This window comes from Toxorhynchites rutilus, chromosome 3 (genome assembly GCF_029784135.1).
Source record: "Toxorhynchites rutilus septentrionalis strain SRP chromosome 3, ASM2978413v1, whole genome shotgun sequence".
Classification (NCBI taxonomy): Eukaryota; Metazoa; Arthropoda; class Insecta; order Diptera; family Culicidae; genus Toxorhynchites; species Toxorhynchites rutilus.
In genome coordinates, this window is record NC_073746.1 from 71,961,331 (window position 1) to 71,981,091 (window position 19,761).

The following is a 19,761-nucleotide window of genomic DNA, read 5'->3' on the forward strand; positions in this document are numbered from 1 at the left end:
TTAATATGTTACAAGCTACAAGCCTACAAGTACCTCGAGTTTAATAGTTTATTCCATAAAGTTGTATCAGAATGTCAATTAAATAAAGATAGTTTCAGCTGTCCAGCTTTTATAAGACTATTTCGGAAACCATCAGTACTATCAATGAAAAATTCAAAACAATCGGCAGATTTACATATCAATAATTGATAATAATAATAATTATTTTTTTAATTATTTTTTTTATTGTCATCAATCAAAATTGTAGACCAATACATTCTTATACTACTTAAAACTAAAAAAAATCTAAAGAGAGCTGGTTGGATAATCTATCCGTTTAATTCAAAAGACGATTTTAACAACAAATTTTTTATTTATTCATTTATTTATTTATTTCGTCAAACCAGCGTAGACTAAATGTGCTGCCCAAATATTAGAGTGAAATTCAACTATATCTTATTCTATTCAAATAGTCTTTGAGCATTGACCTTGACATGGTTACATCAATTATTTCACTGTGTTCGTTACAGAGGCACATCATACGATTAATAGGACTATATTTGGCATAATTCGTTCTTCGGTAATCTATGTAGAAAATGTTAGGGTTTCTCAGGTGCCTAATCGGTGCATAAAAATTTAGGTTTCCTAATATTTCTTATGAGTCCACACGTTCTGATATGATGTCAATAATAAATAGAATCATGGCAGAGTTCCGACTGTTTTTTAAGCTTTTCATATTGATTAGCATGCAACGTGCCTCATATGGAGGGAGATGGTATGGAGACCAGCCTAGTTTACGAAGTGCAAATAATAGAAATTGTTTTTGTACAGATTCAATTCTGTCTTCGTGTGAAGTTATGTAGGGGGACCATACAATACTACAGTATTCTAGAATTGATCTGACGTATGTTATATACAATGTTTTTATTGTGTACGGATCGAGGAAATGGTAGTAACTAAAGCGTTTGATGATGCTCAACATATTATTTGCTCTATGGATGATTGTATTATAATGGTCAACGAAGGTTAGTTTTGAATCTAAGACCACGCCTAAGTCTCTTACTCGTTGACATCCACAGATGGGTTGATTTCCCAGCTTAACACCATTGTTCAATGGTGTTCTTCTTCTCGTAAAAGTCATCAAAGTGCATTTCCTAACATTGAGCTGTAATAAACTCACCAATGCACCAATTATAAACTATGTTAACTTCATTTTGGAATGGTTGATAGTCTTCTTCATACTTTATTTCCATGTACAGCTTCATATCATCTGCGTAGATAAGTGCCTTATCACTATTAAGAAAAACGCAAACATCGTTAACAAATAAAATGAACAAGAGTGGCCCCAAATGAGAGCCTTGAGGAACTCCGGATGTAACAAATATTGGTTTTGAAATTTTCCCATTAAACCTTACTATTTGCGTGCGGTCAGTCAAATATGATTCTAACCATTAAAATAGCTTGACTTCTATCTCTATTTTTTGAAGTTTAAGAAGCAGTAATGGTATATGAACACGATCAAAAGCCTTACTAAAGCCAGTGTATAGAGCTTCAGCTTGATTACCATTATCCATTGCATTCAAAGTGAATGTGACAAATTCCAGCAAATTTGTTGTTGTTGATCGTCCTTTGAAAAAACCGTGTTGCTTATTTGTAATTCGTGTCTTTAGTTGTTGAAAAAGTTTTTGGTTTATTATGGCTTCAAAGGGTTTTTGGAATGCAAGAAATATTTGCTACTTGCTATTTTAAATTGCTACTTTGCTAATTGCTACGATAATTTCTTACATCGGATCTATTACCGGATTTGAATATAGGTACAAGAGAAGAGTTTTTCCATATTTTTGTGAACCTTTCTGATTCCAATGACTTATTGAATAGCCATAAAAGTGGATGAGTTAATACAGATGCCAAATTTTTTTATAAAAACCGGTGGAATTCCGTCAGGACCTGGCCCTTTTGAGGCATCAAGCTTATTCAATGCGTCAAAAATTTCAATGTAAGTGAGTTTTCTGACTCCAACATCACATGGAAATTCTGGAAGAAATGCAAAGAAGTCACGATCTCGGACCTCCTCAGCTGTTTCAATATAAACTTCTTGAAAAAATGTTGCAAAGAGGATGCATTTTTTTCCTGGGTCATTCCCAATGAGGTACATATAGAGGTGAAGCAGTAGGCGAAATGTATCTGTATTGGCAAATATCGTGTCGTAATTATTTGCATTCAAAATGGAATGTATATGGAAGAAACAAAACAATGTTGAAAGTACTCACGGTTACATGATAATTTCAGCCAAAATTCTCATGAAATCATTCAACTGGTTGTTTTTTAAAAGATGACAATTATATCGTGGCTTATTTCGATTATTCATGTGGTAAAAAGGTCCAGAGAGCAGTCGTTTGCTCAGTTCTCGAAAGCAGTAACATTTTCCGTGAAATTTTGATTAATTGGCGATTATTATCTCACAACATACACACCGACACTGAGAGCCTTCGAAACGTCAACTTCATAACGGTAAAATAATGAAACTTCGATTGTTCCTATGAACGTGGGGGAGTGAAAATGGCACATATAAATATCACTTTTATCCGTCTTTTTCGACGTGATTTCACAAATATTCACTCCACGCTATCACTTCAGCCTCATATTCAGCGGGAGCTCTACAAAAATGTACGTTTTTAATTGATAAATTACTTCCTGAAAATAGTATTTTTACATGGATGCGATGGACAATCAAAGATAAACACAACGACTGACGTCACTATTTGCGAAATAGTTATGGCAGCCGATACAGTTATGCTATGTCGCTTGAAACTCGACCATCTTCATTACCTTTTTTCCAGGACATTGGGTCATTCCCCACGGTATCGTCAAGGTGCATGCGTGATGGAAAACCATTGCTTTTCAATTTTGTTTTTATGTAATTAAAGAAACTTTTCGGGTTAGACTTTATGTCCGACTCTGTTTTTAAGTTGTAATCTTCAAAAGCGATTTTAACAGTTGAGTGGAGCTGTTCGCAAATGTTCAGATATTTTTCGAGATTAGTGTCAGATTTGAATTTCTTATAAATTTTTTGTGCCTTCCGTTTTTTTTATTTTTTAGATTCTTTATGTTTTGATTAAACCAAATCGGATACTTTGTGTTTATTTTTCTCCTTTTTCGTCTAGTTGGTATCTCCTCCTCTATAATTTCATTGATTATCGAGTAAAAAGTCGTCACTGCTACTTCAATGTTTTCCACACTTCTATTTGCTTTGCTTTAGTGTAATCAGAGACTTCCTCGAATTCATATTCAAATGGTTTTTGGGTGTTATCTATTAATATAGAATATTCGATAGCTGTGTGGAAGGCTTCATTTTTCCAATGTGCAGTTAATGATTCAGTCACACAAAAATCTTCGGTCATATTTGTCAACAAGAACAAGCATTTCTGTAGATTATGAACATTGTTTATTTGATTCAACCCTAGACCGGCTATTTTATCAAAAATAAATTGCAGAGTCTTATTATCACCAACAACTGGAAGCAAGATAAATTCATTGTCAAAATCAGTGATAAAGTCCGCATTTCGTTGATTGAAATCTCCGTATATATGGATTTTTGATTCTGGCGCCAAGGAAGATAAAATATTTTTAGCAACTTCGAAGAATTTCTCATAACAACTAATTTGAGCACGATCAGGGGGGAAGTAAACAGATGCAAATATATGTATCTCTCCCGCAATGAGTGCTTTGACCCACACATGCTCAAACTCGTCGAATTCTGTTGTTGGAATATGTTCTGAATTTATTAATGAATTAATAGCACCGCCTCCCGATTTTTTATGGGATTTGTGAAGTTTACGGTCATCTCTGAAGACATTAAAACGATTTCCGAATACTTCTTCGCTTCTAACACTATCATCCCAACTTGTCTCTGTGGCCATAATTATCGAGAAAGAAGAATTCAGAATATTAATTTGGATTTCTTTCATTTTAAGTGGACTTTTCATACGGTTGAAATTTCGACAACATTTAGTTGTTGCGGCGAGGAAATTTGATCATTATCTACTACTTGGTATGACGAGGCATCCAAATTGTTAAAACTTACTACTTCTCCTTGGTGTGAAGATAACAATTCATTATCTTCTGGAAATCTTGCCATTTCGGTTAATAACCTAGAAAGTTCGTGTTGACATATTATTTATAAAATTCTGCAGAACGGATTTCTCGATATTTTCCCATGTCTCCGACATCGCGGCCTTGAGCTCATCAATCGTGATGTACCGCTTCCCCTCAGAGTAGATTCTGTGTACAAGGTTCCCTCTAAGATTTTCAACAGGATTCAAGTCTGGAGAGCGAGCGAAAATTAAGTTTTTGATCCTTAATCCCTTGCTTAGTTTCCTCGATGGTATGAATAGTAGCATTGTTTTACTGGAATGTGAAATTTTGGCGACGATATCTACACAAGAGGGTTCCAGAATATGTATGCAACCCTTGCTATTCTTTTTGAATGATGTGAACTGTTCCTCCTTCGTAAACCACGTAAATCACGCTAGTACCCATTGAAACCATCAGAACCATCCAAATTGAAAGTTAAAACTAAATAAAAATGCCGTCTTACATTGAATAACTTTCAGATATGGTATATAGAAAAATGTATGCTTTTGAAAACGTTCTTTGTCATAACATACCATGTTCCACTGTCATGTGAGCTTTGGCAAAACTTAGACATCTTCCGATGTGAGATGTAAGAGGTGTAAGAGGCGTAAGATTAAGAGCCTTTTAAGTCCTCTTTATGCAAGGATTTTTTAACAAAACTTGAAGAATGGTCTCCCGGGAAACATTTTAATTCAAAGATTGCTTTATTTGCATAAGCGATTTTGAGGTATTCGAAGCTGTTCTAACTAATTCCCGCTTATCCCAATCAGAGAACTTCAATTTATGTGGAGTTCCCTTCTTCTTATCATATCCTTGAGGATTCGCTAAATAATTGAGCACTACTTGATGGGATCGTCCAATCCACCGAGCAATTTCAAAATTTTATTGGTGAAATGCATCGATTTGTCTTTCTTCTCTCTCGGTGAGCACTTTTCCCCTCAGCATTTTCTAGATTTATTGATCAAAACAACTAAAACAAAGGAAAATGTAACTGGTCCTATATTAATTTGACACTTGGAAAATAGAAAAACATTTGTTTACGATCAGCTCTTTTACACACACACACACACACACACACATACACTGCGTTTCACAACTGTAGAATCACTATTTTTTTCTGAGTTTCCAGAGATATGTAAAAAATCGGTTAAATTGAAGTATATAGTGTAGAATATAACAACTATCTTCATTTAAAAGTCTGGCCATTTGAACTTTTTTGTGTTCAGACGCGAAACATTCAAAAAACAAAAATTCCAGTGTTTCATAACTATAGAACCAGATGGAAAAACTTCGTAGGTCATTTTTAGTTCTCAATCAGTTCAAATAACCCATTTGGGGTGGTTTAGACCAAGCTGAACCATGTTGCAATGTGCATCTCTTTCTACGCAGATGATACTGCTCGTTTGAGCTCTTCAAATCCCTCATACTGCTTGTAAGCTGCATCTACTATTCGTACGATCACTCCTCATTAGTTCTTGATAGGGTTTTGATTTGGTAAACAAGCTGACCAATCCAGAATCTGAAGTCCTTATTCATCCAATCATGCCTTGACATTCCGGATGTTATGAATTGATGCCAAATCACCCAATTATCACGGTGTTTTTGATGCAAAAACAGAAGTAAATGATTCTGGAGTACTTCATTGCACTTCTGACTGTACATTGGTGTTGATGAAAAGCTATCTGAACCAGGCCGTTTTGAAAATATTTTCCTCAAGCCATCAAACTGTCGCCTGCAAAGTTACGAGTTGAAAACTTACATGACACGTTCCGTAAGTCTTTCCAGTATGAAGAAATTCTATTCAAGTGGGATTTCTTTTTATCGAAGAAGTTCTCCTGGAATAGTGAAACCCATGGCATTAGCTTCTACATTAGTTTTTTGACCCGCAGTAATGGAGATGAGATATTTAATGTTTGGGGACAATTTTCTAAAAAAGACCTGGTTTAGGTAGCTTACCATCAACACAAATGAACAGTCAGAGGTACAACGAAGTACTTCAGAATCATTTACTGCTGTTTTTACATCAAAAACTATGTGATAATTGAGTAATTTGGCATCAATTAAAAAAATTCGGAAATTCATGGCATGGTTTGGTGAAAAAGGGCTTCAGATTCTGAACTGGTCAGCTTGTTTAGCAGATCAAACCCAATCAAGAACTAATGTGGAGTGATCGTACGAATAGTAGATGCAGCTTACAAGCAGTATGAGGGATTTGAAGAGCTTAAAGGAGCAGTATCATCTACGTGTATAGAAACACACTACAACACGGCGCAGCTTGGTCAAAACCACCCCAAATGGGTTATTTGAACTGATTGAGAACTAAAGATGAGCTACAAATGATAAAATTATTGTAATTCATTTGAAAATGACGTTAATTTTGTAAAGGAGTGAGAGTTTTCCATCTGGTTCTATAGTTATGAAACACTGGAATTTTTGTTTTTTGAATGTTTCGCGCCTGAACACAACAATAAAGTTCAAATGACCAGTCTTTTAAGTGAAGATAGTTGTTATATCCTACACTATATACTTCAATTCAACCGGCTTCTTACATGTCTCTGAAAACTCAGAAAAAATAGTGGTTCTATAGTTGTGAAACGCAGTGTATGAAATCCATACAGTGTATGGTAGTCTCCAATACCAATACACTAGAATATAAATTGAAGCATTATTTGTGTACAATGACACAAAGCAGCAAAACCATCACCTGGTCTTATAGAAGTTAGACAGAGTGCAGAATTAAGGAAACACGTTATTATATTCTAGTAAAAATATAGTTAGGAGTTGGGCTCATTTAAACCTATTAGCAAATTCGTTTTTGAACCTGGGTAAGTTCCAAACTGACTCTGTAATAAAAAAAAAGTTTTCGAGTTCACGAATGCGGCGATTTGTTGGTGTGCGTTACAGAGTCTGAGTTGTTTATATTCGCGATGGAAAATTTACAGTGTCGACGTCTGGTGGCGACAATCGTGCTTGGGAGGGAAATTACTCTCTACCAGATTAGCAGGGGGAAGGCAGTTTTAAAAAGTTAAAATTTGAATGAAATTTTCATTTATAATTAGCATTTACGAAGCGAAATCCGTAACTATTTTCGCCACCCAATGAATGCACATGAAGCCTTGTGCCATTAACACGAATATACCATACAAAATTAGAATTCAAATTGGATTCCGGTTCCAATAATACGGCAATAAAAGCAGTTAGATTTTTATTTTAATAACTTTCATTTTTAGATTTTTCAAAACAACACTCACAACTTGACAGTTTGATATAGTTGTATTGGTGAACCCGAGTGCGAACCCGTGATACATCTCAGTCCGAACAAGGGATGCCATTTCTTCACCATCATATCGGAGGAAACTAAAATTCATAACTGACTTTTGAACAAAGTTTGACAGCTTATTCAATGTTTATTTGGCATTGTTATATAGCGCATTTAGTTAAACTTACCTTGAGGTTTTGAAGTTTATTTCAATAATTGTGTTTGAAAGACCTAGGTTAGTCTATTGTATAGTATAGGCCCAAAACAATACAATGTCACAATCATTTGAATTCTCGAGCGTAAAAGAATTAATGTCTTCTAGAGACAATATGTATTCAGACCGCTTGAAGTTTCCAGAATTTGAAGTAAAAGTCGCTTTGTTGTTGAATTTATTCTGTATGCATGTGGATTTTCTGCTTGAAAATTTCAATAAAGCAAGTGAATGAACCCGAGACAAAAGTCTCCGTTGATTATTAAGAACAAAAGTAAACAAGTGACACTGATCAAGAAGCAAGCGAATGAAACTGAGACAAAAGTCCTACTTCTTTTGATGCTATTTTCGACTGATAGTTAGAATTTGATGAAAATAACATCTCACAAAAACTCACGCACGCTATCATACTGAAATGTCTTCACATATTTCATAATGTCTTCATAAAATCAAATGTCTTCACTTTAAGTCAAATGTCTTCAAAATGAACCCAACAGCTTTCGAGTTGAACCGAGTGCGAAACTAGGTTGAAACTGAGTGAATTAAAAAAAACGTTTTGACAGCAGTTATGTTGGAACTGGTGCGAACACAGGTTGAAACTGAACCAGTTTTGCGTTTGCAAACGCTTTATGGGTTGAATTGAGGGTCATTCTGTTTGCTCTTGGAGCATCTTGAGTAGAGCAGCCAATTGCAAGTGCGCTGGTTGCAAGAAACATGATGGATGAATAGAAGTAGGAATGTGATGTGAGACGAGAGATTTGTACAATTCGATTTTACTCAATTATTTTAACTCTACCTTAAGAACAACATGTTTTTAAAACCTTTTTGACTACATGAATAATGTAAAACTTAAAAAGTAATCTTTTTATTAGTTTAATCATCCTGAATACTCCTGTAGACCTCAAAATATGTTGACCCAAATGATCACATCTCGAAAATATGTCACAATCGGCCAATCAGCTTGCCCTGCAATAAAATGCCAATATTTGAAATTAACCAACATTTCGACCAAAACCCCAGAAGCCATCACTCGAGTTCCACCCATTAGTTCAGCGATTCAAGTCACCCTCATCTTCGGCCGACGAAGGTCGTTACGCGATTCGAATATTTTATCCTTTTCGACTTGCCTCGTCTTCACTGTAATGCTTTGCTGTGAGTATTTTTGTAACACGGCGGCATATCTTTCACCTGAAAACGCCTTCTCCTCGCGCAGACACACCCTCTCACTCTCTCTTTCTTTGCCTCCCACAACCAGCCGGCCCGCATTCGTTTCATTCATAAAAGGAAATTTGCTTCGAGGGCCGGTGGTTCCGTCATCATCGTCAGCATTGATTTTCTGCTCTTTGCCGCTGCCGCACACACACAAATAAAAACGGCCCACCTCGGAGCGGGCTTACGCCTGAAGTTTCCTGGTATTACCGAGTCATTCGTGTGCAATACTGGAAGATTTGATCTTAGCTTTTTTTATGGCCCTTGGCGCACAGGTGGAATTGATTGAATCTTCCTCTGGGGGAGGAGGAGTTTTCGGGGGAATTTTATTAGTTGCCTTCCGTAACAGAGGCAAAGACGTTGAATAATTTAGAACACAACGGAACAGCATGGTATGGTATTGTTCCTGGCTCCATGTGACTGCGATTGTATCGATTGTGGTTATTTGGGATTCCGTCGAAGGCATAATTTGCTTCGTGGCATGATGTGTGTGAACCCAAGCGAATGTTTGGTCTGGTTATTTAGCTGTCTAGCTGACATATTTGAAGTTGTGAAACTAATTGGTTTGTAAGGTGCGAATAAGGGCGTTACAGACCCATTTCAATCAATTCAACCAGGAAAGTGCTGATATATTCTAATCAGTGTAATGAACATTCCATATAAGTATCCTTACAATTGAAGTGGCTCTTATCCCTTTCCACTCGAAGTGTGGGTTGATGAATAATGGAATCTCAACAAGTTTATCATTTATCCCAAGTGTTAACAGTTACACATTTTTCATACGAAACCCAACGCTATTCAGCTATGCAAATCGCGTTCCGTTGATTGAGCGGCTGCGTACAACCTGCATGTTTTCTCTAATTGGCATCCAGTCATTGCGGCGGTGGAACATTTTACCATTGCTCGAGATAGTCGTCCACACATCTGTGTGTGGCACTTTCCACCCCCTCGAGCAGATAAGATATGCTAATAAACTAATGGGCCTGCCTGGATCCCGTGATCCAGAGTTTCGCGTAGGAGCTAGACTGAACGGATTTGCGTGTGCTTCAGGTATTGCAGGCATTTCCAGAAAGACCGCAGCCAACGCGGGAGGTTAGGTGTATCCATTATTCGCAAGTCCGCCGCACAAGTTTCACCCGCGGGGCCCGCGTGGTCTGTGCCGTCCACTGGGGAAATGATACCCGCTTGTTACTTTTACTGTTTGGTGAGTGTTTTCGCAGCACATCGAGATAAATTATCAACCTACAATTTCTGTGACCCACGAGTGCTTGGTTTCTTCTGTTGGTTTTATGGCTTACCGATCAGGAGGGAAGAAAAGCTGCACTACACACGAATTAATCGCCACCGATAATCTATGCTCTATGAAGAGAAATAAATCTCCCTCTGACCGGTTCTAACGACTTCTGCAATTTTGTTGGCGAATTTTTGAAGGGATCATACAATCTGTGTGGGAAAAGTAAGACATAACAGACAGTTCTTAGGCGAACAAGTGACTGCGCAGGAAACGTGGGTATAAATTTGCAAATTTGATTACGCCTTGTGTTAATATTTTATACAACCTTTGGTGGCATTGGCCTGATGGCTCAAGGCCGATATTGCAGTTTAATGGGATTCATCTTTTTCCAAGGCACTTACGTTTTTTGAGAAACTTCGCTTTCTCAACGTCGTATTCCTTGCGTCATTTTGATCAGTATTTAGTTGAGAGCCGTATGTCGAAACATCCATCACGAACGACCCTTACTGCTCGACCATGCGAGCTTCTCCGGTATTATCCACAAATATTTGTAGGGGTCAGGAGTCCGATCGAACTAAACACCAAGTACAGGGCGGACTGTCATACAATTGAAACACAAATTTCTGGAGGTTTTAGGGAGCAATAAATGTTATTATGGTGGTTTGACACTCCTTTCGTCTCGCTAAAGAGGAGGGAGGTGGGGGAAGTTGGAAGTTGCTGGACAACTCAAGAACCAATCAAACAAATGGAATCAAACTTAGCATATAGAGGTTTTTGGGGTCGATAAACGTTTCTATGGTAGTTCGACACTCCTCCTCCCCTCTCTAAAGGAAGACCCCCATACAAATGAAACACAAATTTTTGCGTAACTCGAGAATTAATCAAACAAATGAAACCAAATTTGACATGTGGAGGTTTTAGGGTGCAATAAACGTTTCTATGGTGGTTCGACACTCTTGCCCTCTCTCTAAGGGGAGGCAAATGAAACACAAATTACAAAACAAAATCTGCATACCTCGAGAACTATTCAAGCAAATGGAGCCAAATTTGGGATGTGAGGGTTTTTGGATACGATGTGGTTTCTATGATGGTATGACACCCCTCCCTTCTCTGGAATGGAGAGGGGGTTCCATAAAAATATAAATATTCCAACCAAACATGACAACTGAAAATTTTTAGAAAACTTCTTTCAGAGTGGGGAAATTCGATTCGAAAAATTCAATTCGCATGTGTTCTACAATTACGTATTGACGAGCGTTGTTAGTCCATTTGACGTTCGCGGTAACGAAATTGATCTTCGTTCGAAAGTGGGAATGGATTTTAATGTGATATAATGCACTCCTACATCGTCTTCTATCTATATGAAAAAAATGGATCGCCGAATGCGTTGATAAGAGCAAAACTCAAGAAAGGAGTTGTCCGATTTAGGTCTGTCTTCATTATATCATATTTTCTGTATCAAACATTTATTCCATATAACGGAGAAACATGTTATTTGCAATGGATGAAAAATCTTGTACGAGAATTTTTTCTGAAAAAAAATTGATATTATAATGTCGAGTTTTTATAGGGGGTCTCCGTAGCCACATTGGTTGCGCGTTCGCTTAGTAAGCGATCGATCGTGAGTTCAAAACTCAGGACCCTCATTGACCATCTTTGTGTTGTTACAGAATAGCTACGTCCACGCAACAATCATCAGCGATGGAGATCGATCCACGGTCGAAATAAGATCGATTCATCCATACAACTGCTCTGCTCTGCAAGACACATCGGGCTGCTGTTCTATAAATAACTCAACAATGATCATTCAACTGTCTCCGCTGTCCGGTGGTCCAACTGGATAATGGAAGAACAGAAAGAATACTCTTACGCCTAAATGGCTACTGTGTGAATGTACCATATGTAATGGTATAGAAGGAATACTGGCGAATGACAACTGTGTAATGTGCTAATTATAGATATATGATAACCATGTGACATGTACACGATTAAAATTCGGCTCTGTTACAGCTAAAATGCTAATGAGCCTTAAAATAAATAAATGGGATAAAAAAAAATAATGTCGAGTTTTGGTGGAAGTACTGAAATTTTAAAGTAAAAAGTAATGTTAAAGGGTAGATTAGAAGATCAATCAATGAACAATTCTGCGTTGGTCCCATGAACGTGCGCTTAGTAAGAAAATGTGGATGTGATAACGAAAAATAAATTTTGGGCGGGACGAAGTTTGCCGAGTCAGCTAGTAACCAGTAATTTTTTTCACTTTACCGTTGAAATATTTAATTTTCGTCTGAAATAAGTCATAATTGAAAATAAAAAAAAAGGACTGTATATAATCGAGTCTAAAATTGTATATAATCGAATCATATATAATCGAGTCTGTATATAATCGAATCCGACCTGTATTGTACACGCACCAAAATTCAAGCAATGATATAACGTCTTCGAGAACATTATTATATTTTTTGTAAATATATTTCGGCTCATTCTGCACTGCACTGCTACCTCATTGGCACAGGACTTCGTTTACTCGATTCCGTAAGTCGCCGTAAGTTTTGAAGGAATGACATGGTGTTCATTTGAATATCCATCAATTTATTGCACAATGGTCCAGGAAGCTGGACAAAAACTGTGTTCGGACAAAGTTGTTACATATGATAGAGCGCTTATTTTTATGTTGTCAAAAATAGGGTGTCCAAAAGTGGAAATTCGTATCTACAAGTTGACAGTTATTCTCTGGACAAAAACTGTGTTCGGACAAAGTTGTTACATATGATAGAGCGCTTATTTTTATGTTGTCAATAATAGGGTGTCCAAAATTTTCGATGAAATAAAAAAAAATCTGACTTCCTTATCTTTATAAATCGAGGTAAACATAGTTCGACGATATTGTAACCCCAGATATATTAAGCAGCTTTGTAGGACAAAGTTTTTTTCTGTCTCTTAAAATAATCTATATAGCTAACTTATATATTCTACATTGAAACTGTCTTCGGGCGACTTTTAGAGTTTACTAAGACTAACATTTTGCGATGCAGAACTTGTATATAGGGTGGAAGTACCTATCATCGCAATAGTACCTATTATGGTAATACGAGTGAGCATTTTACTAGTTTAGGAAACATTATTTTTGAAAGCTCTAATATGATTTTGAAACATCAGAAATCTCTTTTTTGTCGATTTTGGTACTTAATTCCATGCAAAACATTGTTCTTTGAATGACAAATTTAGTTTGAAAATAGTGTGTCCAATTGATGCTTGCTTCTTAGCATTTTGCTAAGGAATATGTGGTCAAAATAATGAGATTTTTATGTTGTGAAATGGCTGTTTTGATGCAAGCACAGTGTAGACGCATACATTACAACCTTCTTAATGTTGTGGTTCGACCAATTTATACGTTGTTATAGAAATAAACATGTATTTTTGTATTTCCACAATTGGTACAACGTTACTTTAATATAGAGAAAACATATTTGATATGGAAAAGGTAATTTTCTTTTATATCTTTTATTTTTTAAGTGTTTAGTCAACCCAATGCGAATTTTAATTGGACTAACAACACCTAATACTATATGTAGAGCAATCACTTTTTCTAATATTTCTTCCTTGGGTGAAAATGAATACAACAAAACAGACAGCTTAAACCAAACGACCCGTTCTCAAGCGGGAACACACCTTGGTTTTTATTTATGAAAATTGAAATAAATTGAATTTGAATTTTCAACACAACTGCTAACATATACAGTTTAACACTTACACTTGTACTAAATTTTGTACAATACACGATCAGTCATTGATATGAAATTTCACGAAGCAACCAACATTTAAGTTCCAAATATAAATTTTATCTGCTACAATCAATCGTATCACTCACTATACTTGAAATATAAAAATGCCCCCGACTTTCATATATTTGCAATGCCGATTTCCTCCGGGCACCTTGGTTTTGATGTCTCTGTTAGGAACCAGCCGCATGTGTCGTCAATTTCGACCAATCAGAAGTGGGTATTTCCGTTAGGATAGAGGTTGAGATTTTTCAATTGTTCGATAGTTAGTTTCAAGACATATATTATTTTCTTCAATATTAAAAATTGTTATGGAGTGCCTAAGTACTGAGTACTAAGCGCTTGAAATTGAAAAATTTTCACGATGTGCTCGATTTTCGATTTTCAATTTGTATCCTAATATGTTCCCGAAAGACGTAATCCTACGTCAAAAATAGAAACAAAACTTTTTTATTCTTTCCATTTTTTTTATCTACTATAACTACACACAAGAAGCATCCAAGTATTACATCTCAAAACATGAAGCTTTAAAATGATGCATATCCCATCTTCATTCGTTGGTTTTTCACAAAGTAACAGCGTTTCTAAAATCATTTGAAAACTTTGATTTCGCGCTTATTCCCATAATTTTTGTCAAGTGTAGAATCAACGACATAGTATTGTATACTAGGAATAAAATTTCGAGGCATATTTTTGTTTAAAAATTATTATTATTATTATATATATATTATATATAGGTATACTGATTGCGAAACTTCAGGAACACTATTACCATAATGGGTACCCTTCCATGTACATTTTCAAACACGTTTTTATGCAATTTAGTCAATTGATCATCGAAATATCAGTTAGAATCTCCGAAACCAGAGTTCAAACTGTTAGAAAAAGTATACTTTTGTATACTTTTGAACTAAAATAGAGTATTTATTCGCCAATTTCTGCAAGTTGGTGACATATGTTCTCCATAATTGGTACACTTACCCTATCCTAATTTTACTAAAAGTTTACAAAGCGTTCAAAAGTGGAAGATTTCAACCCCATTTCAAACCCGCCACCACTCTGTTAAGACGGTTCTTGATTTGGCTCGTTTTTCGCGACCACTTGAAAGAACTTTTTGGTAGTAGTTTTGAAAAAAGGATCCCGTTAGGTTTCACATTCATTTTCGCGTATACTTTGTGCTCCGAATTGGTGTTTATTAGACTATGGGCAATTTTGTGTTTTGGTTGTAGATAGGTGTGGTACGTCTGAAACGAGGAACGATCAGAGATCGTTCGAATCTCCCAAACTTGCTTAACCCTTTGTAAAATTTGTTGTAGTAAGACAATTGATTCTGTGCTTCCAAATATGTACTTCTATATTATTCTAAAGATCTATATGGTATTTCTGAGTGTCAAAGCACTTGTTTTACCGCATATGAAGCGCATCTGTTGTATGTTGTGAGCATTGACGTGAAAATAACCTGTGCCTTGTTAATTTGAGACCTTTGGCGATCACATTACAATCATTCATCCAGCTTAAATGTTGTGAAGCGTTGCCTTAAAAAACTTTGAGATACAAAAAAAGATGGTACCAGCTAGTGGCGTAGTAAACGCGTGGTGGGGGAGGGGGCGGATGGTCCGCTTCGGGTGTCACCCTTAGAGGAGAGGCATCCATGATCATGACGAGTATACTATATTGAAAAAAAAACATGATTTTGAATGAAGGTACCCGGTTATTACTTATGGTATTATCTAACAATACAAGTCACTTTGGAAAAGTCCATTTTATTGAATTTTTCCTTGTTTTTTTAAGTTCATTATTTCGTCAGACTACATTTTTCATTTCTGTCCTGGGGTATAAATTGAAAGTCTCGAAAACGAGGTTACGTTCGAAGTACAGGGTTGGAGTGCTGATACCGGATGAACGAAGCGGTATGAAAATAACATTGTTCGAGAGATAAAAGATCTGCGAGAGATGTTTTTTGTTTACTTATTGGCCATAAAAACTTGTTTCAATAGCTCAAAACTGCTTCGAGAGCAAATTAATTAAATCATTATAAAAAGCGATAACTTCTTGAAATTTCATTTCACTCTCGATTGGTCTGCGGTTGATGCATGATGCAAGATTCGTCGATTTAGCTTTAGCTTTAGCTTAGAATCGACGTGTTGTGTGTGACATTTTAAGAACAGTTTAATCTGACCGCTCGAGCAGAAATGTTTCTGAGCCACACTGGTCTGTTGTTAAAAGTTTGTGGCAAACCCGATGGAGTGCTCATTATAATGCTGGGAAACCAATTTGTGGGCTGATCACAGCCACTGGAGTATTGTGCGACTCAAATACTTGATTAAGTGCACGGTCCCTTCTACCATAATTGTATTATTTAATACAAAATCAAGCGCAGAATATTTGCAAACCAATGGACCATCTCTGAGTAATGTTGTGGTCAGACTTAAGACACTGGAAATTTTTTCCCTGTTGAAAGGAGCATTCTAGTTGAAATGATCATTAAGAAGGTTTTATAAAAATTCAACGATTAAAATTTGCTACTGAAAGGAGGTGAAAGACCTACTGGACCCGGGCCAACGATGAAGGACGGAAGTTCGGAGTGCATTGGTCATTTTCATCAGGGATTACAAAAACGGTCAAAATCCTCTAAAGAAGTAAACTAGCTACTACAATGTTTCGGAAAGGCAGCTTTTGTTTGAAATACCAAGACTCCGTAGACATGTGAAGGCCGCTGAAATTTATTCTAATGATGCCATTAATGAGATTGCATCGGATGTGTTACAGTTCATCATGAAGTGGGACTTCGGACCATAAATCGGTTCCAAATCTTACAGTGAATCTGAAGCTGTTTCTAAACGTGTACGTTTCTGTGGCATCACGTGGAGAAGCCAGTGATGCCACAGAAACCAGAGTTGATATTGAAATTGCGGTCAACAATGGGTCAGCCATACCGTTATTGAAAACATTAATTAATAAAAACCCATAATAAAGTAGTGTTAATGTAATGTTAATATGGTAAGCAATACCATAATGATGCCCTCACTAGGAATATGGCCATTTTTTTTAATTCGAGCCACTCAAAAAACAATTTATTTTTCTGCCAATACAAAACAGATATCGCTTTCAGTTATTCCAGTTACAAATTTGCTAGGTAAACTGTAAACATCCAAATGAATTTCTCTTATCTCAAGTGAACCACAAATAAATTGCAGTAGAAGTCAGATATTGCCTCCCATGGCATCGCTCTTTGCGTCTTTTTTGTAGAAAAGTGTAGAAAACTTGAAATCCACTTCAAGATTGGCTCGATTGCATCTATTTCCCCTCGGTACGGTCGAAACTATCAAGCATCTGTGGGTTTATGATGTACAACAGCAGCAGCAGCCCGAGAAGACCACGAAAGACTGATTGACTGCAGCATGAAAAGAAAAACCACACACACGCCAGAAGGGGGCGCTACTGCAGTGATAGAAATCTACGCTCCCTCTCTCGCTCGCTCAAGCGATCGCTGCGAATGCCCCCGATCCGGGATCATTTGCGACGTTAATAAAAACCAATAACAAGACCACAAGTCCACAGTCCACTACCCCATCTACCCCGGCACTACGTGACCCCAACGTTGGATTCATCCGCATCCCCATTTTCTGTTCGGTTTGGTTTGGGTGTGCAGCAATAAACTTGTTCATCAGATAGTGACGATTTTTTATGGTTTGCTACTCGACTGGCCACCACTGATAGATAAGTTGCAGGGGAAATAAATTGGAAGGCATGAGGATTAATTAGTGAAATCTTTGTATCTCTGGAATGCTGCGAACGCATGCGATGAATAGGCTAATCGATGAAACTTGCATTTGCGATTCATTAATCTTGATCATTAACCTTGTTGCATGGAATTACGGTAGCAAATTTTAGCTAACAAATAACTCGATTAAACAACCCCGCGCTCCGGAACAGCTGCCGAGTTTGAAAGAGGGCTAATTACCAAGAGGATAATTCATTCCCGTAACAGATGACACAAAAGTCGTTTTAAATTCCCAGCAGCGCATTTAATTTGAAAACAAACTTTCAAGCTCGCAAAAGATTTTTCCTTCGGCAGGGAGCAAAATTTGCAACCCTCGTTTCGAGGAACGGGAGAAGAATAGAGAGCAGCTGAAGGGAGAGAAAAAAAAAACAAAAACATAGGTCTAATCGTGGAAAAAATCTGCCATCTGGTCACTCCCGCTGCTAGCTGACCCAGATGTAAATGAAGGGAAGGTGAGCGCGCCCGGGTCAAGCTAATGCTGATGGTGGCGATTTTGGTCAAAAGCAGGATGACCGTTGACGTGTGTACACCCTTCCTCTTTTTTTGCATCAGTGACATGCTGACCCGTTTACCTCACGCTGAACCCACGCGTGTCATTGCGGAGGACACATGTCGGGAGAGAAGATAAGGGATGGGTTTAGGGTGTAGGTAATGTAGATATTTGTATAAAGCTGTGAAGTTATAACCTTGGGGAGAAAAATTCCAGTCGGGAAGTCCAATTCTCGATCCCTTTTGATATCAATAGAGGCCGTATATCGGTGTTAACATGGAGAATGTTGGCATCCAATGCGTTAATCATCTGTGGCCCAACGGCGCATATCAGAGACTTTACAAAGCCACACAAAAATGCAACTTTTTAGTGAGGAGGTGAAGTGATCACCTGTGGGGGGCAAAGTGGTCACTCGCACATATCACGCTAGAAGAGATAGATTTATGCGTGTTTTCTTAGCCAAATTTGTTTAAATCATTATTAAATAGTAGGTACATTAGGTTGCCTATGAAAATGGTAATCTCTAATTTCAAAAAGTTACCTCATAAACCTCAGCTAATATTTTGCAAAGGGTATATTATCGTAGAAATCAACATATCGCAGCAAGTTCCGAATGGAAAATTGAGATAACTATTTTTAATTGGTACCCAAAACCATACGTTAAACCATACGTAAAGTCCCCGAGAGTCGATTTTTGACAACAAATTTTTTTTCGAGATGACACTAGATCTCGACGTTTCATGCAATTTGGCATAAAAAAAATTCGAAAACTCCGATTTCCTTTACTCTCCCCTTAGGTGATTTTTCGATTTTCAAAAAATTCAAACTTTGACCGCTTTGCGCCACTCTCCCTTAAGTCCGATTGAGCTGATATTTGGCATAGGGTGTTTTTTCGAGGTGGTAAATATTTCGTATAGGGTATCTTCTTGAAATTTTAGGGTCTATTTTTTCTCATACATTCATTGGCACCCTTAGGCGGCTCGCACACCGAAGAAATCAGCAATACGCAACATGCAACAGGAAACATATTTCGTTTATCAGTTTCGAGGAGCATTGACTATCAGACGGAATGAACATGCTTTTAAAGTTAAAATTATGAATGAAAATTGTCTTCTCCGTATCAAATAAGTATTCTATTTAAACTAAAATACCTTGTTTCATGTGATGAAGGAATCTCATATGAAAATTATATCTGAAGACAACTTATATTATAATGAAAAGTAAAAATATCGGAAATGTATAGACGAATGGTTAAATAAGAGTTGGAAATAAGCGTTTCAGGTAAATCATTAATATGAAGTAGCAATTTTCATTCAAATTTAAACATTTTAAAACTGGCTTCATGCTTTCTAATCTGATAGAGATTATACTATCGAGTTTGGGATCCAAATTATGGCTCCTCGTTGAAAGTCGCCACCAGACGTTGACACTGCACCACTGTCATCGCGAATCTGCGCTGACGCATTGAGCTTCGTTTACTAGTTTAGGGGAGCGTCAAAGAAAAAAAGATTTTCAGGTGGAATGAAACCATTTTTTAAATTAAAATTATGAATGGAAACTAAGTTTTCCGTATCAAAATAGTATTCTTTTTGAATGAAAAAAAACCTTTTTTTGCAGGTGGTGAAAAAATTTCATAGGTAAATTGTTTTCGAAGGCAACTTTATATTATAATGAAAATA

At 36.8% G+C, this 19,761-nt stretch overlaps 1 protein-coding gene across 3 annotated transcripts in view; it reads left to right on the forward strand.

Moving 5' to 3' along the window:
• Positions 1-19,761, forward strand: part of LOC129779491 (facilitated trehalose transporter Tret1-2 homolog) — a 369,343-nt gene that overhangs the window by 273,853 nt on the left and 75,729 nt on the right. The window lies entirely within an intron of this gene.